Here is a 26003-nt window from a genome sequence, read left to right as displayed (position 1 = left end):
GGGGATTCTGGGGAGCCCATGAGTACCAGGGGCGGCACCCACACAGGCCTGGGGCAATGGGGGGCACCCATGAGGTCTGGGGCACCAATTTTCCCTAAGGTCGGCCCTGAGCCTACATTTGTTCACGGCCAGTTTGTATGTTGTCCTTTAGTTTAAATAACTCTTCTCCCTCCTTGGTGCCACTAGCTACCGAATTATTTCCTCTTATGGTCACAAGAGTTGCTGAAATCCCTGTGGGATAAACATGTGTTTTAATTATTCAGACCATTTTGGCTTGTAAAGGCAAGAGAGACTTTTAAGAAATGTAACAAGTCCAGCATCTCAAGAGAGCTCTTCATTGGGGAGGGAAATCATCATTGGAGAAAGACTTGATGCTGTAAACAATCTGTCTTAATGAGAGCAGAGTTCATGCTGAGATAAAGGGTTACAAAATGAGCCAGCGGCCTCATTATGTTCAAAAATCAACTTAAGCCATTGTGTTGCTGGCATATAGCGATGTGACAGGATGCCAGATCTCAGCACGCAGGAGGCTGGAAAGTTCACTGTTAATATGGTGGCTTTTCACACTGTCCCCTTATCAGAAGTTTCTGGCTGTGTAGGGGACACGGTGACCAGCAACTGCACATTTCTCCAACTTTCAGGAAAATCCTTAAGAATACGACGATCTTTTGAGGATGAGATGTATGCTTTTGCTGGAACAGCAGTTCCAGAACATATACCATCCGTTCTCCATTGTCTGAAGTCCATTGTGATTTCAGATAGAAGTATCTGTATAACAATAGATAGAAAAAGGAAAGAGACATTTAGAGCTAAGGCACAAACATTCACTTTATGTTTGCAAGGAGGAGACTGGATGGCTTAGCCATGATTGCTTGTGAGATTCTAACTTCAGTACTTGATTTACTCAGTGAAATGTGGTTGGGGTGTTCCATATTGCAAAGCTGAATTTAGCTTCGTCTGCTCTTACTGGAAAATAGCCAGAGTTTGTGTTACTTATTGTGGGAGCAGCCTGGCTTGGTTTGTTCTTCGTGTACAGTAGGTTGTTTACAAAGCAGTGCATGTGGAAAGTTGGTGATTTCAGACAGTCTAGCAGAGAAGAGCTAAAGGACAGCTCTTTAGTTTCTGCAGTAGGTGGGATGCTGCTTGACCTTCATGATTGCAAGTAAACCACATTAGATTAGGTTTTGTTGTGCAAACATATGAGTGGAAAACAAACTGAGGTCTTTTCTGGGGTCTCACCCTTATTTACTTTTCAAGTCAAGAGCTTAGCTGGTGGTCAAATAGGTCTTTGCTATTTGAAAGCTGAGACTGTTCTATTGTGGAAACTTTATCCGTTCATCTGATCTAGTCAATCTGGGGGCATGAGTAGGTGAGTTGATATGAGGTGTATGGGGCAGTTGCAGATTTTTGTCATAATCCAGTCATAAAGCATTCAAGAATGACTCAGAAAAAATTGTCCATATCTTTGAAAGAGTTGGCAGCAGTGGACCATTTAGATACAGCAGCCATCTGTTCTTGTTTAAAAAACTGACTTTGCAGTTGCAACGTTTGAGATAAGAGTGTGAACCAGCGAGCCCCTCAATGCCAACTGGCAGAGGGTAACATAACTCCTATCAGGTCTGACATACTTCTTGCCCCAATTCACTATGGTCATGTTCTGCATCTAAAAGATATCATGTAAGGGATCATAAACTGCCAAATATTATGGTGTAGTGTATGTATGGGTGATATATGAACAAATATAAATGTGCTGGAAATATGTTCTTAAAATGTGTTGGTCAGGCAAGGCTCAAGTCACCCCGCCCTAGACAAAGGAACATGGTTCCTCCTGTTTGGAGGTGTCTCCGGTGTGAATTGAGCAAGGAGAGACAATGAAATTACATTTACATGAAGAGTAGACAAAACAGTCCGGCAAATCACTGTGGAAGATGGCCACTTAACACTCTCAATGGGGGGATGGAAATGGCAGCGCCAGGAAACTTTCCTGCCTCCTGAAACGAGGTCTTTGAACTTTGGAAGATATAAGCAAGGACAGAAACCCATGATGGCATCCGTAAAACAAGAGGCCAGAGCTCTTGTACATCTGAGCAAAGCGACCCCTTTCAATCAAGAGAGTTGAAAGCCTCTGAAACTGAATATAGGTGAGAAACCGGCTTCAACCAAGACTGTAACTTGCTGAAGTTAAATTTAGTCACTAGAATCCATGTTTAGTTTGTAACTTTTCATCTTTCCCTCTGATTAGAAATCACTTCATCCTATAGTCTTAGCCTAAAAATAAGTTTATTAATGTCTTCACTATGGACCTTAGTGGCACAGCTGTATGGTCTCTCTTGTAGCCACTCTCCTGCTGGCATAATTAAACCACCCCCAAAGAGCAGCATTAGCTGTGTCGGCAGGAGAGTGTCTCCTGCCAATGTAGCGCCATCCACACCTGTGCTTTTGCCAGTGAAACTTGTCGGTCGGGGGTGGTTTTTTCACACCTCTGACTGATAACAGTGGTAGTGTAGACAAAGCCTTGCATTTCAGTGCTGTATGTTAAAGAAAGGGCAAGTCCTCTCCTAAATTACTGGGTTGGTCATGTGTACTGTCTCTTTAAGGGAGCAGCAAACTTCATAACCTTCTGAGAGTGCTGCAGTCAGAAGGATGGTTTTGGGAAAACTAGGGACGGGAGTTTGTGGGTGCCACCCCGCAAGGAGTAACCAGGGTGGTGAATGCCAGGGTGAGGCTTTCGTGCTGTAAGCAGGGCTCTGAGCCAAAACTGCACAGAGGCACCCAGAGTAGCAGGGCAGAGAGTGACACCCTTTACTGGTCTGGGTTGAACCCCAAAGCATCACACAGAGAAAATCAGGAAGTTGGAAGCACAGGAACCGCTTTCACAGATAGGTTATGAGTTAAAAGTCTTAGTGATGACCTTTCTTCAGAGCGTGGGAGAGCACTTGTGAATTTTACTGGAATGTTTGTTCAGGAAGACATCTACATAACCCTGAAAAGACTGAGCTGTGTCTGCCACTAGGACATTCCCAAAGTTATCCATGTGTGGGTGACATTCTGTCTCCTCTTCGTCAGATGCCCTGGGGAAGAGGGAGCCTTTCCCCTCATCATTGCAGGAGCCAGGCAGAACTGTGACCTAGCCCTCCAAGGAACCCTATGTACTGTATAAATCCAAACAAAGCGCCTAACCAAAATTAGATGTGCTTTTGGTGGATGTTAAACAATCATGGGAAGCAGAATGAAGCCAGCCACTTCCGCAAAGCCAGAAAATAACCAGCCAAAACCCTCCCACACATCACCCAGACCCAGGGTCTTCGGGACACATTGCCAGACTCGGAAAATTCAGGCAGTTTTAGACCAAGGGGAGGAGTAAATTCCAACCCGGAGAGCCCCTTGTGGAGAATGCCCTGTCTGCAAGGAGGACCTAGTTTATTTGCTCTGCAGCACTCACTGATCCAGTGGGATATGGCCAAGTCCTCCACCCCAGTGCATCCGCAGTAACTTAGAAATTGCGTCTGGAGCAGTCATAACAATTGTTGTTGAGCGTGCGAATCCCAGGCACCCTGAACAGTCCTGCCTTTTGGCTGCCTAGGATGGGAAGTCTCCATGGGGCTGCTACGGTCCCTCTTCTCCCCATAGCTCTGGCAGTACAGGCTAGATTGTGAATATTGGTCCATTGTGGTATCTGCCATAAAGAATGATTGTTTTGTCCTGGCCTTGATAGTCTCAGGGTAGGCTCGTTACTTAACGGGGGCGGGGGGTGAGGGGGAGGAGACAACAGAAAATGTGGAAATGGCAGACTTTTTTGTTTGTTTTCATCAAAAGGTTTAGTAACGATTGGACATCTAACATAGTGAATACCAGTGGAAATGAGGTAGAATCTGAGGCTAAAATAGAGAAAGAACAAGTTAAAAATTACTTAGACAAGTTAGATGTCTTCAAGTCAGCAGGGCCTGATGAAATGCATCCTAGAATACTCAAGTATCTGACTGAAGAGATGTTTGAGCCATTAGCGATTATCTTCCGAAAGTAATGCAAAATGGGAAAGATTCCAGAGGACTGGAAAAGGGCAAATATAGTGCCCATCTATAAGAAGGGGAATAAGGACCACCCAGGGATTACAGACCAGTCAGTTTAACTTCAGTACCCGGAAAGATAATGGAGCAAATAATTAAGCAATCAATTTGCAAACACCTAGAAGATAATGAGGCCAGTCAGTATGGATTTGTCAAGAAAAATTGTGTCAAACCAAACTAATAGCTTTCTTTGACAGGGTAACAAGCCTTGTGGATGGGGGAAGCAGTAGATATGGTATACCTTGACATCAGTAAGACTTTTGATGTTGTCTTGTGAGATCTTCCCATAAACAAACTAGGGAAATGCAATCTAGATGGAACTACTATAAGGTGGATGCATAACTGGTGGAAAACCATTCCCAGAGAGTAGTTGTCAGTGGTTCACAGTCAAGCTGGAAGGGCATATCGAGTGGGGTCCGGCAGAGATTGGTCCTGGCCTAAGTTCCCTGTAAGCTACGTGGCCACGCAGCAGCCTATTTAGCTCCATGCAGGTGCTCAAGGAACCCGCCCGGGGAGGGTCCCAGCCCCAAGTATGCCACAGCCCGGACCCAGCCGTGGCAGCCTGGCCCCACCGTGACCCAGACCCGTCGCAGGGCGCCCCTTCCCGAAACCTGGCCCAGACCTGCAGGGGCTGTGGGAAGGGCACCTATCGTGCTGCTGCAAGGAGGGAGAGCTGGGAGGGAGTCCTCTCTCCCCGCCATAGCCCTGGAGCACCCTCCTGCACCGCAAACCTCTCATCCCCAGCCCCACCCCAGAACCCACACCCCCAGCCGGAATCCTCCCCCCAAACCTCTGCCCCAGCCCTGAGCCCCTCATCCCCAGCCCCACCCTAGAGCCCACACCCGCAGCTGGAGTCCTCACACTCCTGCACCGCAACCCTCTGCCCCAGCCCTGAGCCCCCTCCCAGACTCCGAACCCCTCAGCCCCACGCCCACCACATGAATTTTGTTATGTGCACCCATATGAAGGTGATGTGTGACACACAACAAAATTCATTCCGCACATGCGTGGGGAACATTAGAGGGAACACTGGTCCTGGGTCCAGTTCAATATCTTAATCAATGATTTAGATAATGGCATAACGAGGACATTTATAAAGTTTGCAGACAATACCACACTGGGTGGGGTTGCAAGTGCTTTGGAGGATAGGATTAAAATTCAAAATAATCTGGAGAAATGGTCTGAAGTAAATAGGATGAAATGCAATAAGGAACAAATGCAAAGTACTTAACTTAGGAAGGAACAATCAATCAATTGCACACATACAAAATGGGAAATGATGCCTAGGAAGGAGTACTGTGGAAAGGGTACAGTGGTCCCAGTGGATCACAGGCTAAATATAAGTCAACAGTGTAACACTGTTGCAAAAAAAGCAAACATCATTCTGGGATGTATTAGCTGGAGTGTTGTAAGCAAGACACGAGAAGTAATTCTTCCACTCTACTCTGCGCTGATTAGGCCTCATCTGGATTATTGTGTCCAATTCTGGGTGCTACATTTCAGGAAAGTTGTGGACAAACTGGAGAAAGTCCAGAGAAGAGCAACAAAAATGATTAAAGGTCTAGAAAACATGATCTATGAGGGAAGATTGAAAAAATTGGGTTTGTTGAGTCTGGAGAAGAGAAGACTGAGCAGAGACATAACAGTTTTCAAGTACATAAAAGGTTGTTACAAGAAGCAATGGACTTAAATTGCAGGAAGGGCGGTTTAGGTTGGACATTAGGAAAAATTTCCTAACTGTCCGGGTGGTTAAGCGCTGGAATAAATTGCCTAGGGAGGTTGTGGAATCTCCATCATTGGAGGTTTTTAAGAGCAGGTTAGACAATGTCAGGGATGGTCTAGATCAGGAATCAGGAACCTTTGGCACGCGGCCTGCCAGGGTAAGCCCCTTGGCGGCCGGGCCGGTTTGTTTACCTGCCTCGTCCGCAGATTCGGCTGATCGCGACGCCCACTGGCTGCAGTTCGCCGCTCCAGGCCAATGGGGGCTGCGGGAAGCGGCGTGGGCCGAGGGATGTGCTGGCTGCCGCTTCCTACCACCCCCATTGGCCTGGAACAGCGAACTGCGGCCAGTGGGAGCTGTGATTGGCCGAACCTGCGGATGCAACAGGTAAACAAACTGGCCTGGCCCGCCAGGGTGCTTACCGTGGCGAGCCGCGTGCCAAAGGTTGCCGATCCCTGGCCTAGATAATACTTAGTTCTGCCAGGAGTGCAGGGGACTGGACTAGATGACCTCTCGAGGTCCCTTCCAGTCCTACGATTCTATGTTCTAGCACTCACTTGTGTACACGACTGGCGGCCTCAAGCATACAAACCCCTTTAGCTGATGGTCAAAGATCTGTGATGGGGGCTTTGAGTTGGACTGCTGAGGAACTTTTAGATGACATGTTTTTTCACTGAAAAATGCAAATGTGTCAAAACCGTGAAACTTTGCATGGGAAATGGTTGAAATTGAAACTAAATATTTCAAAAATATCAAAATGAAATGTTTAGATTGACCCAAACCAAAAACAACATTTTTTGGTTGGTAAAAAAAAAAATTGAGATTTTAATTTTTCGCTCCAGTTCAGGATGGGAAGAGACCGTTTCCTTCCCAGTTGTAGCTTTGGTGTGTTCAGAAAGCAGCTTTTAACTGGGGTCAGGGTAAGTGTATTCTAGATGGTAGAGGGGCTTTCCCTTGGAGAACTGAACTTGTCAGCTGGATTACCTATGGAAATTCAAAAGAAAAGGAGTGGTGGCTGTTTCATTGCGTCTCATTGCAGAGGTAAGGCCCAAATAGCTCCCTAAACTAGAGCTGAGTAGGAAAATGGGCGCAGTCAAATGCAGTGGCCATTGCTGGACTAAGGGGACAGTTTAATGGTAGAGTGGTTTTGCAATGGACTCCCTTTAAACCTGCCTCAGGCTGTTTCTGTGGGACCCAGAGACGCTCTCTAGTGCTTGTTTAGAATGAATACTTGTGAGAGGAGCTTGCAGACAAGAAAGGATCCGGGGGGTTGCCTGCCTACCACTCTGGAAGGACGGGAAGCTGCCATTATTACCACTGAGACTGTATTCTGTGCTGGACACTGGCAGCATGTTCATGCAGTGGTTCTGCTGCTAGTGGAAGAGTTTTATTTAAATCAAAGATAGTCTTAGAGTTTATACACTCAGGCCAGCTGATTTTCCTCTGGCCTGTCCAGTTAGTCTGTTTTGCACATGAAATTTCACTGAGCCTTCCTTCCCTCCGGCTAGATAATTAGGAGAACCCCAGGGCTTCAACCAGCCTGCTGACATTATTGGATCTCAGAGATTCTCTGTCATGAGAAGCTCCTTCTAATAGGGTTTGAAAAACTGGCTGTGGTCATGTGCTGATCTAGTGCTGTATAAAGAAATGCTCCCAGTTCCACGCGCAGGGCCAGGTAGGCAGGCAGAGTCTCAATGCATGGATGAGATGATGGTGTAGAGAGGAGGGGTTTACATTCATTAGGAACTGGGGAAACTTTTGGGATGGGGGGAGCCTATACAGGAGAGATGGGCTCCACCTAAACCAAAGTGGAAGCAGACTGCTGGCACTAAACATTAAAAAGGTTGTAGAGCAGTTTTTAAACGAGGAGATGGGGGAAAGCCAACTGCTGCGGAGGAGCATGTGGATCGGACAGAGACTTCTCTTAGGGGACAGTCTAATGATAGAGAATCTCCAGGTTATAGTCAGGAGCAGAGGATGGAGGAGGATAATGTAAGGGCCAGATCAGATGATAAACATTCACATAAAAAAGAATCTGATACATCAGAAAAGGGCAGACAAATAAACAGTGACAAGTTTTTAAAGTGCTTGTACACAAATGCTAGAAGTCTAAATAATAAGATGGGTGAACTAGAGTGCCTCGTGATAAAGGAGGATATTCATATAATAGGCATCACAGAAACCTGGTGGACTGAGAGCAATCAATGGGACACAATCATTCCGGGGTACAAAATATATGGGAAGGACAGAACAGGTCGTGCGGGGGGAGGAGGGGGGGAAGTGGCACTATATGTGAAAAAAAAAATGTAGAATCAAATGAAGTAAAAATCTTGAGTGAATCCACATGTTCCATAGAATCTCTATGGATAGAAATTTCATGCTCTAATAAAAATATAACATTAGGAATCTATTATAGACCACCTGACCAGGACAGTGATAGTGATGATGAAATGCTAAGGGAAATTAGAGAGGCTATCAAAATTAAGAACCCAATAATAGTGGGAGATTTCAATTATCCGCGTATTGACTGGGAACATTTCACTGCAGGACGAAATGCAGAGATAAAATTTCTCGATACTTTAAATGACTGCTTCATGGAACAGCTGGTACGGGAACCCACAAGGGGAGTGGTGTTCCCCAAGGGTCAGTTCTCGAACCAATCCTATTCAACTTATTTATAAATGATCTGGAGAAAGGGGTAAACAGTGAGGTGGCAAAGTTTGCAGATGATACTAAACTGCTCAAGATAATTAAGACCAAAGCAGACTGTGATGAACTTCAAAAAGATCTCACAAAACTAAGTTATTGGGCAACAAAATGGCAAATGAAATTTAATGTGGATAAATGTAAAGTAATGCACATTGGAAAAAATAACCCCAACTATACATACAATATGATGGGGGCTAATTTAGCTACAAGAAGTCAGGAAAAAGATCTTGGAGTCATCGTGGATAGTTCTCTGAAGACGTCCACGCAGTGTGCAGAGGCGGTCAAAAAAGCAAACAGGATGTTAGGGATCATTAAAAAGGGGATAGAGAATAAGACTGAGAATATATTATTGCCCTTATATAAATCGATGGTACACCCTCATCTCGAATACTGCGTACAGATGTGGTCTCCTCCTCTAAAAAAAGATATACTGGCACTAGAAATGGTTCAGAAAAGGGCAACTAAAATGATTAAGGGTTTGGAACGGGTTCCATATGAGGAGAGATTAAAGATGCTAGGACTCTTCAGCTTGGAGAAGAGGAGACTAAGGAGGGATATGATAGAGGTATATAAAATCATGAGTGATGTGGAGAGAGTGGATAAGGAAAAGTTATTTACTTATTCCCATAATACAAGAACTAGGGGTCACCAAATGAAATTAATAGGCAGCAGGTTTAAAACAAATACAAGGAAGTTCTTCTTCACGCAGCGCACACTCAACTTGTGGAACTCCTTACCTGAGGAGGTTGTGAAGGCTAGGACTATAACAGCGTTTAAAAGAGAACTGGATAAATTCATGGTGGTTAAGTCCATTAATGGCTATTAGCCAGGATGGGTAAGGAATGGTGTCCCTAGTCTCTGTTTGTCAGAGGGTGGAGATGGATGGCAGGAGAGAGATCACTTGATCATTGCCTGTTGGTCCACTCCCTCTGGGGCACCTGGCATTGGCCACTGTCGATAGACAGGATACTGGGCTAGATGGACCTTTGGTCTGACCCGGTACGGCCGTTCTTATGCTTTGTTAAAGGATTTTTTCTTGCATCACAGAATGTACTGGAAAACTTGGTGTGGAACTTGACTCTGTTGCTAATGTTGCCTTCCTGGCACAGGTCAGGTTCTGTCAAAAATCTCCAAAAAAGTAAGAGGGGTCGCTCCAGCCCCACACCATCTCTGCAATCTCACAGGACCCCCTTGGCAGCAGATCTGATGCACAAGTCCCCCATCCCCCGGCATGCCACACACAGGAAAAGCATCTCAATCATCTGTAATATTCTGACCCAGTGTAGCAATGAACAGGGGACAGGGCAGTGTTAGATTGGGGCCGGGGGCACCGGTTCTACATAGGATCTTCCCCTTATCCTCCCCGACACTGCTGTCCCTCCCCTGCAAACATACCCTACAATCAAAGTGCCCCATCTTGTTTTTAAAGGGACAGCTCCCATTAAGAAAGTAAAGACAACAAATATTAATGTCCAAAAAGTGTTCTACGATATAACATTTCAAGGATTATAGTTATTCTGGATCCTCACCATGATTTAGGAAGAGTTCTTTTATATTATATAAAAAGATTAACATTGGGGCCAAACTCAGGTGCTCAAGACACTAAGGGCCAGAATTAAGGTTATCTGTGCAAGTTTGATTCTGTCCCATGATGCATATGCTTTAAGCAACAGTCTTTAATGACAGCATACATTTTTCCAACATGGTGGTTAGCAGAGTTTGAACCCAGGACCTTAAGATCTTCAATTCAGAGTTCTTGCGCTTGAAAGAGCAGGTGGTAGCAAACGTAGACTATTCTCCTCCGTGGACCAGCCCCCTAGAGGGGCACATTACAGACTTTGCCAGCGGGCTGACAACTACATGAGAGACAGCCACGAAACATTGGGTATCTATAGCCCTGGGTTCTCTTCACGATTCACAGAGGGTGGTGAACGGGTTAGAGAAGCCATTACAGACAGGATAGCCAAGCCCATAGATAGGAAACAAAGCTCTGCTCTGTCCTATTACAGATCTGGAGACTGTCCCAGCTCCACCACAAGTGACCTTGTCAGTTAGTGGGTGGGGAATGACGGTTTCATGACGCCTGGAACAGGGATGTGAGGCCTTGGTCAGTAATAAGGGTTGTGGACTGCACAGAACTAACCTCACTTGGTAGAAGTGGCAACACCTGAACCCATGATCTCATGGCTCCCAGACCAGTGCACCTTCACCTAGGCCAAAGGACGTTTCATGGGGGGGGGGGGGGGAGAGTCTCACATATGAGAGTTCACCTGCCACACGCGTCACTCAAGAGGCATGACATTTGGCAGGCCTGCACTGCATTGGAAACCATACGACACTGCATAAGCATCCCAGAGCCTGGGTCAGTAACGAAATCCAGTGTGGATTCTCTAGGGGCAACCTCCTCTGTGCAGCTGCAAACTTCGGTGGCAATGGGGAAGGGATGTTGCAGGGATAAGTGCAGAAGGTTAGATGACAGAGACAGCATCGACACACACCTCTCCTTCGGTGTTACAGCGTAGGGTGACCAGACAGCAAGTGTGAAAAATCGGGACAAGGGGTGGGGGGTAATAGGATCCTATATAAGAAAAAGACCCAAAAATCGGGACTGTCCCTATAAAATCGGGACATCTGGTCACCCTATTACAGCTTTGCAAATAAGGCAAGCCCTTCCCCTACCCGCTGACACTCCTAATCCACAGATACAGCGGGGACAATGGGACAGCATAAAAGACACCCCTTCCTCCCTCCCATTTGTTTTCTTTGAATGTTTGTATCTCTTTATTTAAATACAGAGAGCTCAAGGCTCCCTAAAAATTACTTCAGTCACCTAGTGACCATGCAGCAGCATAAAGCAGTGACACAGGAAACTACTCAGCTAGCCAATAAATCAAAGTAACAGTCTATTTATTAGGTACTTCTGCCTTGACTGTTTTGCCCAGGTATTTGCTAGACTGCCCCTTTTAGCTGCTGACTTTGTGCTTACTTGCTCCTTGATTCAGCTTCCCCAACCCTCATCCAATATTCTATATTACACTACATTATTAACCCCTGGTTGCAAAATCAAGCACTCAAAAAAGTAAGGAAATGCCTGAATTCTATTGTCTGGGCCCCCTTTAAAGTTTGGCAGAATTAGAAGCAACTGAAAACAGTGCCTTATAATGAGAAGCGTTGGGCAATGTTCACTATAGGCAGCATGACCAATTTCACCCAGAATATATGGAGTTTGTATTATTACACCCTTCCTATTTTCATTTCATCTGCGTGGTAATAGGAGTATTTGTTCATGTGCAGTAGGGTTTTTTCCCCTTGGTCCAGTGGAGCGCTAGCACATAGGCTGGAGAGAGCTACTGTCCAGGAAAAGCCCTTTCATGGCATCACTCCTTCCTGTCCTTAACCATGCAGCATTCAGAGCATTAATCTCCATGATTTCACTGGCCATATTTTATGCAGGGCTGTGAAAAAGCCCTTTGCTTGTTTAAATCCATGCACACCAAATGATACAAAAAGCTACCCCACCCCAATAGGGGTCTGGCTAATGAGACGTGGTGCTCGTTTTGAGGGAAGGGTGAAAGCTTTCTACTTCTGAGCCAGATTGAAGACATTACCCAGCGTCTCTCCGACAACCCTTCCGTGGTGCCGTTATAAAAACGAAGCTGCAAGGACACTACAGATATTGATTTTAACACAGCTAGATTAACACCGGGCAGTAAAGGATGTGTGGCTGCTGCTTGGATACAGGCCATCTAAAAATCTTCAATCTGCACAAATGACCAAGCAGTTGAGCTGAGCTATAGTTCGGTCACAAATCTGTACACGTTAAGAGGCTGTTCTAAATACCTTCCTAGTTATTCATGTGCAAAGAGAGCCTGACCTGGATTAGTCATTCCAGATTCATCTATATCCTTTTAATAAGCACAATAACTCAATTCAATTGTTTAGCAAATGCTCCCAGTATTCCACGGAGTGTTCACGCTTGTAAAGCAACATCCTGTGTCGTCAGCAGAAGGCTACGCAGTCCAGTCCGATGTTCCTTTCAGCAGAGGACAGTGGTACACACATGGGAGAGGACAGACAGACAAGAGTTGCATACGGGAAGGCTCATGAACAAGCACTGCAGAGGTCTCATCTCAGTACTGCTCAGATTAAATCTCCTGCTGGGAAAGCCCATTAGAAGGTCACATTCACAGGGCCAGAAGGTGCAAAGCGCATGCTACACCTTTTCACTAGGTGTAGCTAGCCTGCTGGGATGTATGTCCCCATGGCACCGCCTTCATCTCACTCCCGGCCTGGTTTGGCTCAAAGAGCCTAACTTCAACCCATAATATTGACCAGGGCCAGCTCCAGGCACCAACGGAGGAAGCACGTGCCTGGGGTGGCACATGCTAAGGGGCGGCATTCCGTCTAGTCTTGGGGCGGCACAGTCCGAGCGGCTTTTTTTTTTTTTTCGCTTGGGGTGGCAAAAATGGTAGAGCCGGCCCTGATATTGACACCACTGTGTTACTATTTCTTGAACTCCCTGGCTAGAGCCCTGTAAGCCTAGCACTATAAATAGAGAAAGTAATCACAGCAGACTACCCAAGAAGGGGAGAGGCAATCACACCACAATCGAATGCATTCCCCACTTGTTGCCTCTTACGGATCCATTTAAGAGGAGAGGCTTGGCTGAAGAGTCTGACACTTAGGAGAAAATTAGAGACAAGGTGGGAGATGTAATATCTTTTCTTGGACCCACTTCTGTTGGTGAAAGAGACACACCTTCAAGCTGATACAGAGCACTTCAAAGCTGGAAATGCTCATCTAGTCCCAGACAATCCAGAAAAAGGGGCTACATTCAATAAAACGGTTTCACTTTGTGACTGGGTGACTTACTAGTAGAGCTGTGGTAGCAAAACAAAATTAAAAGTGGGTCACTCACTGTCTTGTCACCTGGAGTTTGTTTACTGTGGCAGGACTCCCCTTACTTGCGAAGTGTAGGACTCTGTTTAGAGTCATTCTCACACACACTAATTAACTCCGTAATTTTCAGCCAGCATTTTAACCCAAGCTCAGAAAGCTTTGTTTCTGGTAGGTATAGACTCTCCAGCGCTGTTGCAAAAGAGAGAGATCAAATGAGACTCTAAAGGCAAGTCACACTGCAAAATTAAGGCTACGTCTTCACTACGGGGGGAAGGGGTGTCGATTTAAGATACGCAAATTCAGCGCATAGCTGAATTCGACATATCCGAGCCGACTTACCCCGCTGTGAGGACAGCGGCAAATCGACCTCTGCGGCTCCCCCGTCGACGGCGCTTACTCCTACCTGCGCTGGTGGAGTACAAGCGTCGATTTGGGGATCGATTGTCGCGTCCTGATGAGATGCGATATTGATCTCTCGGGGATCGAATTTTCTACCCGCCGATTCAGGCGGGTAGTGAAGACGTAGCCTAAGTCGACCTAAGTTACAGCGATGTACAGCCACTGCAGTAATTAAATCGCTTTTGCGTGTCCACACTACATTCCTTGCGTCGGCAGTGTGCGTCCTCACCAGGAACGCTTGCACCGATTTAACTGTCAGTGTGGGGCATTGTGGGACAGCTTCTTAAAGGCAGCAACAGTTGATGTAAGCAACGCAATGTTTACATTGACACTGAGTCGACTTAACTACCTCAACCTAAGCGCTACGCCTTATATCAACCTAACTCTATAGCATAGACCAGGGCTAAGGGAAATTCCCTTAAAGTATGTGAAAATAATTCAACATGCCTAGGACAGGGTTACATAAAGCTGCAGTCTCTCACACGAAAAAAAGTAATATACACATTGGAAAGGAGATTAAAAACCTGTGTAGGTGCAGTTAGATTATCTATGTCAATATGTTCCAAGAGCATAATAATGTGTCAGCAGAAATGCAAGCATAGGGTTTTCTGACTGATGCCACTGTAATTCCAGCAGAGGAGATGACCTAGAAAAGGAACCTAATAGTTCACATGTACAGCCTGCATCAAGCTGTCTGTTGTTGTTGGCAAGGAGCAGAGGTGCTTAGGCTGATGTGCACTCCCTATAAGAAGCCTCTTGCTCCACTGCCGTTTTCCTATCCAATTGCATTGTGTTGCCAACTACAATTCCCATCCGAGAGCCAATGCAAGATTAGGGCTGAGTTTTTCAAATTAACCTAAGGGAATTAGATGCCCAGCTCACACCAGAAGTCCTCAGGTACCTAACTCCCTTTTGGCCCAGCCTACTTGTTTTTAAGCCTTAAAAAATTGTTTCTATAGAAAGATATCTTTAGAGATATTTCACTATTTGATTTTATTATTCCTTTCTGCTGCCAACCATTATCGATGAAGTATTAAGACATGAACATTTTTAATTCAGCTTTTAAAAAAAACCAACAACAAAAAGTGGCTATAATTGTTCCCCATTTTAAGCCGGACGTACACTGTTGCTAACCCCAAGCATTCAGGAGTCAGGCTGCAAAAAAGCCAAAGATGGGCAAAAAAAAAAAAAAAAAAGTTTTAATGGATTTTTTAATTTCCCTTCTAGTTTGAGCTTTTAAGCTGCACTCTAGTCACATTGTCAAGCTACCCTCTTCTGCAACTACAAGGGCTAGGGAAACAAACAAATCCAAGTGGGGACTCTGATATAGCCCCTTGACTCTGAGCTGGTGCTGTAAGAAAAACATCAGACTCGTGATAAAGTGATCTGACCATTCATCAGTGTCTGGCTCCTATCTCAAATCTCAGGCATCCAACTTTCCATATAAAACATCGAGCAGCAGCACAAATGCACAGAACTGAGGCAAACCGGTACCAATACACCTACATCTACGGTAACTTATGTACACAGGAGGTAACAGGGATATTAACAGTCCATTCTTACCTGGTAGGAGGAAGTCAGTTCAGTATTTAATGCATCAAATCCACTGGTAAGAAACCAGCGCAAACAGATGGGCCAGTCTATGTAGATAATCCAGAGTGATATCTTCTAGAAATACATAAAGTGGCCGGTGTGGCTATGGCAGAACCCCTGGGAAGGCTGGAAGCATCCCGTGTTGGCATTTTATTTCAGGGCGAGGTTGGGTATCTGTCTAGCATACTGCCGTACTCTCGGGAGTTATTGCCCTGCTCAATGAAACCGTGACAATAAGTGCTATAGCACCTTACCGGGTCAGTAAATATATGGAGATATACCTATCAGATAGAACTGGAAGGGACCCCGAAAGGTCATCGAGTCCAGCCGCCTGCCTTCACTAGCAGGACCAAGTAGATCCCTAAGTGGCCCCCTCAAGGATTGAACTCACAACCCTGGGTTTAGCAGGCCAATGCTCAAACCACTGAGCTATCCCTCCCCCAATCAAGGAAAAGAAATCTCTCTAACTGGTTTCTAATTCTTTAAGTGGTTAGAAAAGGCACAGCCATTAGCAAAATGGAAGTGTGATTTACAATGGTTATTTTAAAATGATATTAAGTGTAAAATGAAACAGGACTTCAAGAATGTCAAGACAGGGTCCTTTGGTTAAATCTAATCAACATTTCTGGCATTATGAGCAAAATGTAGTGGCCAAATTCTGCCCTGGCTTACCTCCCATGTATTTCCTGTCGTTGGCAACCCAATTCTGAATGTGTAACACAAGGTGATGTAATTTTGTCCGCGGTGGGGGAGGGGAAGGGATCACACTTCCTCCACTAGCTTTCCTTTTGCTTTGAAAATAACCAGTTGTTGGCTGCTCTCCTCTTACATCTGCACAGAAGTTAATTTGTGCCCACATTTCCCATACCCTACTGCTGAGACGCTTCTGCCGCTCTGGTTCTGTGCCAGCCACAACGCAGCAGGGAGCTGCACGTAGCCGACCCTTGGCCTTCAATGCTCCAGCAGCACACTGGTTAGCGAGAGCCCCTTTTTCAGTTAACACAGCGTCAGACACCCACCTTTCTGAGAAGTCTGCAAGTGAGGTTTTAGACAGCCAGCGTCACTATACTGAGCATTTGCAACAACCCTTATAATGAAGATGCCTCTTTCATTAGAAACATTGGGAAGGTGCCAGCCTGCCTTGCGAAATGTCTTACTAGCTGGGCTCCCAAGGGTGCGCAGGGAGGTTGCAACCAATCCGGGGCTAACGACAGAGAAATTGGTGCATGGGCACTTTGGTTCAAACACTGCACACTCCACACGACAGGTGGTCGTGCCCAATTACATGCACACCCTTAAACGGCACTTGCTATGATACAGCAGCCCTTTGATCCAAGAACACCTTCAGTGAATGCAAAATGTACATGGTGAACTGCCACCTGAACTCGCAGAAAGATGGAGAAAATGCCTTCCCTCTCCAAGAGACAGGAGGGCTACACCTTGTAAAAAACACACACACCTCCTCTGTTGTCTCAGGACAGCTATTTGTTCAAAATATCCCCTTCCCTCTACTTAGTGGCTCAAGATTTTATGAAAGCATCATGGGGTTTCACGTACCATCCTTTCCCTTGACTTCCAGTCATTAAATTGCTGTGCAGTCTGTTCTTTGCAAGTTGCTCAAAAACTCAGCCAGCTGACCTGACAATTTTCAGCACAGGAGGTCACTACCTAACAATGCTTGCTGTAAACTGTGCTCTTAGCATCCCTGTGTTAGACAAGAAAATACTGCCTGCTGCTGAAAATTGCATGCCATCCCCTTCTGCCTTACGCGAGAGTAGCTTGTACCCTAAATGAGTGTGTTGGACTGATCTATTTGAATAACCTCAAATGCTCTCACAAAGGAGGACGCTGAAGTTACAATGATTTCTTGGAAAAGAGAGGGTAGTTATCAACTGAACCATTGTTCGTGCAACATCTTAAGGGAGTAAGTTCTTACAGCCAGTTTCTGGCCTCTTGGACTAATGTATTTCATAGTGTTTGTCCACAATGGAGGTGGCCCAGCATTCCGGTGGATCCCAAAGAACTTCACAGCAACAATGCGCGGAGACAAGAGAAAGCCAGCAGTGGCTCTGGCTATGACAGTACAGGCCCAGGCATTAGCAGATTTACTAATATTGCAGGAGAAAGTGTTGGCAGTTGCCACTTGTACTGCACAAGCATTTGGTGTCCAGCAAACAAATTAAGCAATGAAGGTAATATTTCCTGGTGTATTAGTCGGCCTTGTGGGCTGTCTGGCTCTAGTCATGAATTCTTACCCTTCATTTTTCAGCAACAGTGAGTAATCAGGCGAGTAGGGGGAACAATCCCTTTTGCTAAAAATTATAGAGGTCAGCCGGAGCCAGCATTGATTTCAGTTGTTCCCGGTGTGACGCTAAGTGAACTCAAGTTCCAGAAACTGAAATGGGCTGGAACCCAAGGGTAACCTGCATCTTTTTCCGCATCGTGCACTCTATAGGAATCTTCCCCACCACCAGAGTAAAGAAAAATGACACTTGGCTACTAGTATTTTTCAGGTTTGCCAAGAGGAGAGTTTTATTTAGTCATTTCCTCATGTTGAAGAAGAGTGAGTGGATCTCCATCATAAACTACTTCTCCACGGCACTTCCTGTTTGCAGGTCCATCTGCTGATGTGCACTTGCTCCTGGCTGAAGACTCAGTTTGTTAGATATATATAGACCTCTGCAGCTACAAGCCAAGGACTTCATTCTCCCTTAACACAAGCGTAACAAAGAAGCACCTTCATTATTTACTGAAATTTATTAACTAGCCACATTTTATAATAAAAAGGAATAGCCCTTATGGCATCAGAGACGGGATGTACAACCATGCTTCTTTCCCATGCAGTCGCCGCAGCTTGACACAGGGATGTGGCATAGTTTATAAGCTGGAGGGGAGGGGCAGCATCAGGAGAGAATGGGGCCCACAAGAATCTCTGGGCGGATAGAACCTACACTATGGAATCGTTTGAGGGGTGGCTGGTCTTGATTCAAGGGTTAAAGGCACAGTACACCCTGAGAGCGCTAAGACAGCAAACAATCTTGGCAACCAAACACTGTGTTGTTACTCAGCCCTCCTTTCCCATCCCTCACCAAACAGGCTTCACAGACCAGGAACCAGAGAACAAAAACCAGACCACTGCTCTAGAGAGTTCTGTGTCACGAGTCTGCTTTGCTCCCTACCGCCTCCTGGAACTCAGCCTTGATGCATCTTTCTGTGTCCACCTCCATCACCACGATGAAAGGGAAAAAGGAAAAAAGCGGAAGGAGATTGTCCCATCCACTCACAGGCAACCCCCAGGCTGAGATTTCCTTTGGTAACAGACCAACTATCAGACTAGCATCTTTGCTACTATAGGCCTTGGGTTTCCCTGAGTATCCCTGTATGGGTGTCGTAGCATTAGCACCTCAACAGGCCATAAATGGACCCTATCAGCTGGGGCTATACCTCTATGGTGCATCTGGGGCATTTACCATCGGACCACAGTGTGGGAAAGTCTGTAGACCCCTGTCCAGCAGCCAGGCCATAAGACTCTCCTGGAGGGTGGATAAAAATAATAATAAAAAATAAAATAGGATTTTTTTTTATAAAATGCTTTTTGAGGAAAACATCCAATCTAAAGATAGTTGTAATTAACATACGTAACAGCTCAAAGATATCTCATCATGGAATAGGGATTATAAATTTTAGTTCTATAGTATGGGACTATATATTCATGTAATGTTGAAGAAAAATTTTGCAAAGGAGTTCCAATAGTTCATGGATTAGGGACCCAATTTTATAGGGTTCCAAGGTAGCGTGACCAGATGTCCCAATTTTGGGGTCTTTTTCTTATATGGGTTCCTATTATCCCCCACCCCCTGTCCTGATTTTTCACATTTGTTGTCTGGTCACCCTATTCCAAGGGCTTCTGTATAGATTATTTAGGTTAATCTTTCTATCTACCCAACGGGACTCAGTGCTCAGTCTAGAAGATGCCTAGTTTTGCAGTTCTCAAACTGTGGATTTGTGTCTCCAGAGATAACATGCTTGTTAACAGCAAACATGTTTTAAATAAATAAATAATATACGAAGGTGAGAAATAACAGACCTCAAGCCTATAGTCCCTCTGCAAATTTGTGTAAACAGAGTCAATCCCTTACCTCTCTCTAAAAGTGCAAAGTTTCAAAAAGTTCAATGAACAGAAGATTGTTGGGGGCGGAATAGATCTGGATAAGGAGAAGAAGTCTGGAGATAAATGTGAGGGACAGGCAGTAGAAACAAAAGTGAAACTGTTTGAGCAGCACATTCCAGAAGTCTTGAGGTCTTTCTGAGTGTAGCCTTCATTGATTTGAGATCTACCATACCATTCTCTCACTATAAGGGAAAACCTATAATGGCAGCAGCCTGTAAAAAAGTGACCCATTTTAGGAATAAGAACCATTCAAGAAATATGTGTTTGCTGATGACGTTTTAAAGAAAGGTTTCAGAGTAGAAGCCGTGTTAGTCTGTATCCACAAAAAGAACAGGAGTACTTGTGGCACCTTAGAGACTAACAAATTTATTAGAGCATAAGCTTTCGTGGACTACAGCCCACTTCTTCGGATATATTGGCTGTTGTGTGGGTCAGTGGCAGGCAAGCACGAGAAGGTGAAATGCCCTTTACAAGTTCAGTTTTAGAAATTAGAATTTAGATTGGTTTTAAAGAGATGGTTACGCAAGGAGGTAATGGGAGAAAAAAAATACATGACTTTTAACAACAGGAGTCTAAAGTCAGGTGGCCTGATTTTCACAAGTCCTGAGCCTGCAGTTAAAACTGCTGAGCGTTCAGCACATCAGTCTGTTTACTTAGGAGGGAGATTTTCAGAAACAGCAAAGGAATTTAGGCTCACAAGTTAGTGACTTTCGATAGCACTCGTGTTCCTAAATCCCTTAGGTGCTTTTGAAAAAAAAAAAATCAACCCCCAGGAGCCTTCTTTGGACTATTTTAAAACCTTGGCCCTGGTATACACGTGTTTGCAATTTCCAGTGGAAGTGTTAGCTAGTAGACGACCAGTAAGCAGCAACTACGTAGCACACATTCCAATAAGGAGGAGGAATTCAAAATTGGTGCCTTTTAAAATCCCTTCTACGTTTAACTGAATCAGCCATAAAAACGAGTAGAACCCCGTTCTAAATCTGCAGCCTTCTGTTTGCATGATGCTGAGAATTTAAAAGAATAGATGCCATATAATGGAGCCAGGGTTGTTGAGACTGCCCCACCTTTTTCATATGAAACGATTAGTGCTCTAATTGTCTGTCTTCTGCTCTTTAATCCTGCTGAAAGGCTCATTCTGAGAGCTGCCCCCACTTTCACTGAACGCTTACCAGGCGGAGGGGGAAAGCACACCGCGCACAAGGAGTTTAGCCCGCGGGGATTGTTAATGAGTTCTGCAGGAGTACAGCGCAGCTGCTCATTCAGAGGCCCTCACACGTTTGAGTTATTGAGCCCTGCTAGCCCAAACGGAGCGCTGTTTTATTGGAGAGCACGCGATCGATTGGACCGGCAGCCCTGGAGTATGTGCAGCCCAGTCTAGCTGGTCTGGCTAAGGTGTGAGCAGGGGTTGGGTGGAGAGAATTATACAGCACTTTTCTTCCAGACATCAGGGCAGTTCACAAAAGAGGCAGATATGCCCATTTCACTGATGGAGAACTTGAGGCACGGTGAGGTGACTTGCCCAGTAATTAAAACCCAGGTTGCCGCCCCCCCAAGTCTCGGGGGGCACAGTGCTCTGTCCCCCAAACCACACTATCTTCCCCCAGAAGCCTCAAATTAGAGAGTCTGTGGGACTTGCAGCTTAAACCCCACCACAGAATAACAGTCTTGTGGCTGGGTACCTGAGAGCAGAGGTGCTACTTGCCTACCCGAATGTCAAGCTTCCTGTATATTTCAAGAGCCCTTGGGCTTTACAAACACTGATTGCAATACTATGTGCCAGCGTGCGGCTTTCAACACCACCCCTACAATTCCGCCTATCTCCGTGTGGCTGCGTGTTGCCAACCAGCCCCTCTCTTTGGTTTAATAGGAGCAAGCCTGCACTAGTAAAAAAGTCACACACACAAATTGATAATTCTCTAGATGGTGAAAGGAGAATATTGATCCGTTTCGTCTTGTGCCCAGCATTTAAACAGCTATGCAGGCTGCCATCCTGTGGGGCACAGCGCCCTGCCCCCTTTGCTTTGCTGGACTGCTGCGTCAGCAGTGGCAACGGAGCGTTCCCAATGGAATCATTTTGCAAGTATGAAGATTTGGCTGCCTGGGCTGCAGTTTTTAAAGGCTGGGTGAATGGTTTGGGTGGGAGCGTGAACTGGCTGCATTCCAGCCCACTGTATCAAAACCACAGCACTTGCAAGTTCTGGTTCAACAGACAAGTGCATCGTGACTCAGCTATCAACATTTTATGCCAGCAGCTTAGAGGAGCACTGAGCTCTAGGACCCCATCCCTGGAGCCCAGAGAGGAGTTTGGTTTGGGGATCGCTACAAAGCTTGAGCGAATACCTGAGCCTCAAAGTTTCCAGGTTCATCCACCGCTGCTCTTAACAGCTACTTTCCCGAGCTATGAGAGAGATGTAGGGCCAGACTGCTTTCAGCAGGGGCACCGATGGGAGGATACAAAGAGCTTTTCCCCCGGAGCCTTCCCAATGCAGTAGCCATGCACAATTGCAGAGCAGGAACTCTTTTCCCCCAAAAGCCACTGCAGAAAAAAGGGACAGGAGACCGGGCCATAGCCACACACAGATACAGAGACACTTTGCACTGTCTTATGTTTAATAATGAAGCAGCATGAATACTGCCCCATGTGCCTAGGAATTCCAGGCTGTATTGCACCTCCCTGACATATAATCATCCCCCACCTCCCACCCCGAGACCTCTAAACAGCTCTTCAGCGGGGATGCCCTTATGTAGTAAGTTCTGAAAATGCACCTCCAAACAGAGAGGAATTCTTAAACTCACTCGGTTTTTGCACACATTAGAACTTTTCAGCTGTAAGTCTTCCCACCCAATTGACCTCAAGTCTAAATGAGATCATCAAATCAAGACAAGTTTGAAGTTTCTAACTTCCATCCCTTGAGTTCTCCAAGAGAGAGCGAGAGCACGCGCTGAACGTTGGAATCTCTTTTCCATATTTGGCTGGAAAAATGACTCAGAAGTAACTACCCATGCATGAGTTCTTCGTAGACCATTTCCAGTCAACTTTCAAAACCTTGAAAGTTTTCTCCAACCAACTCTACTTAGGAATTTCACCTTCACAGGAGACCAAGCGTGGAAAAATTTCAGCTCACAAAGAATTTGTAATGAGCAGCCAAAAGAAGGAAATTATAATGGATGATGAAACTTGACCTAACAGTTGCCACCCACACAGAGTCTAAGTTGTAGCATATTATAATTAGTTAATTGTGTTGCTTGTTGGTGCTTGAATGAATGTGACTCCACAGCATTTGAAGCGCTGCTCCGTGGACATAAATAAATGAATGTCACAAGAATAAAAATTAGTCTGAGGCAATGTATTGTCTGCATGTTCTTTCTGTAGCCAAACTAACACAAAGGAAGATGATAGAATTTGGCCTAGTAGATTAGAAGAAAAATTGAAGTCTGCTGCTGAGGAGAAGAAAGAAAAGACTGACTCATCTTTCTGCTAAGAAAGAAACAAGGAAGTGGAAAGGGGTGGGGAGGCGGAAGGATACACTCTGTGTTATTTCCAGGTGCCCAGCGGGGGTTAATAGGTTGAGTTTGCTACACAGGTGCTGAAGTGCTATTTGCTGAAAGAAAGCTGCTGGCCAGAGAGACTGAAGGAGGGGGGCGGGGGTTGGTAAATTAGATGTTCTAGAAACTGACTTTGGAAAAGAGTTTTTTAATCATTTCTGAGGCACACCAGGAATGAGCCAATTTATTTCCCCAGGTCTGCGCATTCTTACATACAAAGAGACTTCCTGCAGCATTATTGATAGCTTCAGGCTTACCACGCTGTTACAGCCAGGGGAGCGCTCTCAAATATTTTTCAGTGTAGCTCTTATACCTGTTTTGTCCCCCCCTGACTTTGCAGCTAGCATGGAGGGAAATCCTACAGAGGTCATTTTATAGATATAATTGGTGGTTTTGAACATGCAGTCCCAAAATGGAGACAGCAGTGGCCTTTTTAATAGGTGTGCTCTCATAGATACAAACAAATTCTGCCAATCCAGCATACATAAACACCATCTGGATTTGTGTGTAATTCTGACCTTGATGCAATCAGAAACAAGCCAGCATCGTAAGGTAGAGATGTTAAACCCATGGCTAATGCTGCAATTCAGGTTGGCAAGATGTTTGGGTACAGTACTTTGTGTCGTTTGCTTATCTATTGCCGTGACAAGGCATCCATCCTGTACATAAGCCAGTGAAGGACAGGTCAAAGGCGACAGAGCTTCAATGAAAGGCCATTGTAGATCAAAGTAATATTGGAGTGCTGGAGTTGAGTACATGCAGATTTTAGAAATGAATGGTAATATTTCTTCAGTGTGCAGATGAGTGAATGGGTGAGTTTGCATGTAGTGTAGTATTAGGGTGACCAGACAGCAAGTGTGAAAAATTGGGACGGGGGTGGGAGGTAATAGGCGCCTATACAAGACAAAGCCCCTATAAAATCGGGACATCTGGTCACCCTATATAGTACTCCTGGTATACCGAGCAGGAGGCTAAATATTGCATTGTTGGCAAAATGCAATACAGGACTTTTCTGTTTTGCTTTATAATCAGTTGACCCGAGCCGTGAAACTCGCTGCCATGGGGTTCTTTTTGCTGGGTAGATGTACCTTCTGTGTTCCAGTGAAAAAAGCGTCTCTAGAAAATCAAATTAAGTGATAACATTCAGTTTAACTAAGCCTGTCCATCTTCACCTGCAGTAGGCAGATAATACAAGCAGCAGGGGAAGATGTCTCTATTTTCAGGCCTTAAACAGAAGGAAATGTTTCAATAGATAATTTGCTGCCCTGAGTTTAAGTGATTGTGTTCCAGAGAGAATAGATTCAACATGGCAATAGCATTCTTACGGTCATCACAATATTTTGATCCTACACTTGGAATGAGTTATTTCTCATAGCTTAGTTAACATTGGTCTAAGTTTACTGAAGTATACCTAGATTGGCAGACTATTTAGTTTGTTAATAATTATTTTTAAATACTTTTTGATTATAGATTTAAATTTTCACAGCTCTGGGAAATTATGGGGGGGATCAGACAATTATTTAATGACCGTAGATGCTGAGATTCAAAAACTTAAAGCTTGATAACAGTTAAATTGGCAACATCCCATGTCAAAATATACAAAGGAAATATCCTTAAATCAAACTGTAATGCTCACGCTGGTGCGCGAGCAGCAGTGGTGATACAGACTTCTTACTTTGCCTATCTGTACATTTTGATCAGTGGAAATATGTTTTCATCAGTTTGCCTGTGTACTGAGAAATCGTTTACTGACATTTACCAAAAAATCGAATCCTTCCAAATCTAATTATGCTTCATATCATACAGCTATGGTTCATTTAAAAGAGCTTCTCGCCTAAGGATGGTTAACTACTCTGGAAAGTAGGATGCATGAACATTCTGGTGGAAGACGGTCTCAGAATAAAAACAGAGGCAAAATAATCAAAATAGTGCAGTCTCTCGCGTAACCAAATATAGCTGCTGTTTTGTCAATCTTTGCTGCAATGGCTCAGAATCTAGCTTAGGATCCAGGGGTCTCTTCTTGGGGTCTGTCTACACCAGGAAAATGACCCATTGTTAATGACTATCAATAGAAGGTCCCATTGGCCTCAAATCGCTGGCTGCTAGCGTACCTGGGCCAGGCTGTTTTCAATACAGTTATAGAAGACATGGTAAAACTCTTTAGATTTGCTAGTACTTTCCTTAACAATGGAAAACGGTGTTTGGCATGGTGTGTCCTAATAATCAAACCATTCCATTAGGTGCTGGTCAGAAGAGAAAACAATTGTTTCCCCGCTTTAATTTTGAAAATTTCAACCAGCTCTGAGTTTCAGGCTAGGTCTATACTACCCGCCTGAATTGGCGGGTAGAAATCGACCTCTCGGGGATCGATTTATCGCGATAATCGATCCCCAAATCGGCGCTCTTACTCCACCAGCAGAGGTGGGAGTAAGCGCCGCCGACAGAAAGCCGCAGAAGTCGATTTTGCCACCGTCCTCACAACGGGGTAAGTCGGCTGCGATACGTCGAATTCAGCTACGCTATTCACGTAGCTGAATTTGCGTATCTTAAATCGACTCCCCCCTGTAGTGTAGATGTACCCTCAGATAATAGTTCCAGGGACCCAAGAGAGGAGTTATTGACAGCCATTAAACAGGTTGTTGTCCTACTGTAGAAGGACCCTTATAGGACAGTCTGTAACATACACAAAGCCACCCTGGATATTAAGGTGTAACCCGATATCACTCATGTGAACAAAGTTCTCTTCCCAAGGCTACTGCTCAGTGCCATGTTATTGTCCTGCTACCAACCGTGTTTGAGTTAAATTACAGCCTATTTGAATAAGTGCCCCCAATTTGATATAAATAAATGTAGTGGGAAGCAAGCACAAAAATAGTTTAACTTTTACAACATGATT

The 26003-nt window shown here is 45.0% G+C and overlaps 1 protein-coding gene across 1 annotated transcript in view; it reads left to right on the top strand.

The window, feature by feature from the left end:
- Positions 1-26003, top strand: part of PARM1 (prostate androgen-regulated mucin-like protein 1) — a 42684-nt gene that overhangs the window by 3514 nt on the left and 13167 nt on the right. The window lies entirely within an intron of this gene.

The sequence above is a fragment of the Trachemys scripta genome, chromosome 5 (assembly GCF_013100865.1).
Source record: "Trachemys scripta elegans isolate TJP31775 chromosome 5, CAS_Tse_1.0, whole genome shotgun sequence".
Classification (NCBI taxonomy): Eukaryota; Metazoa; Chordata; order Testudines; family Emydidae; genus Trachemys; species Trachemys scripta.
This window is presented reverse-complemented; position numbering and strand designations above follow the sequence as displayed.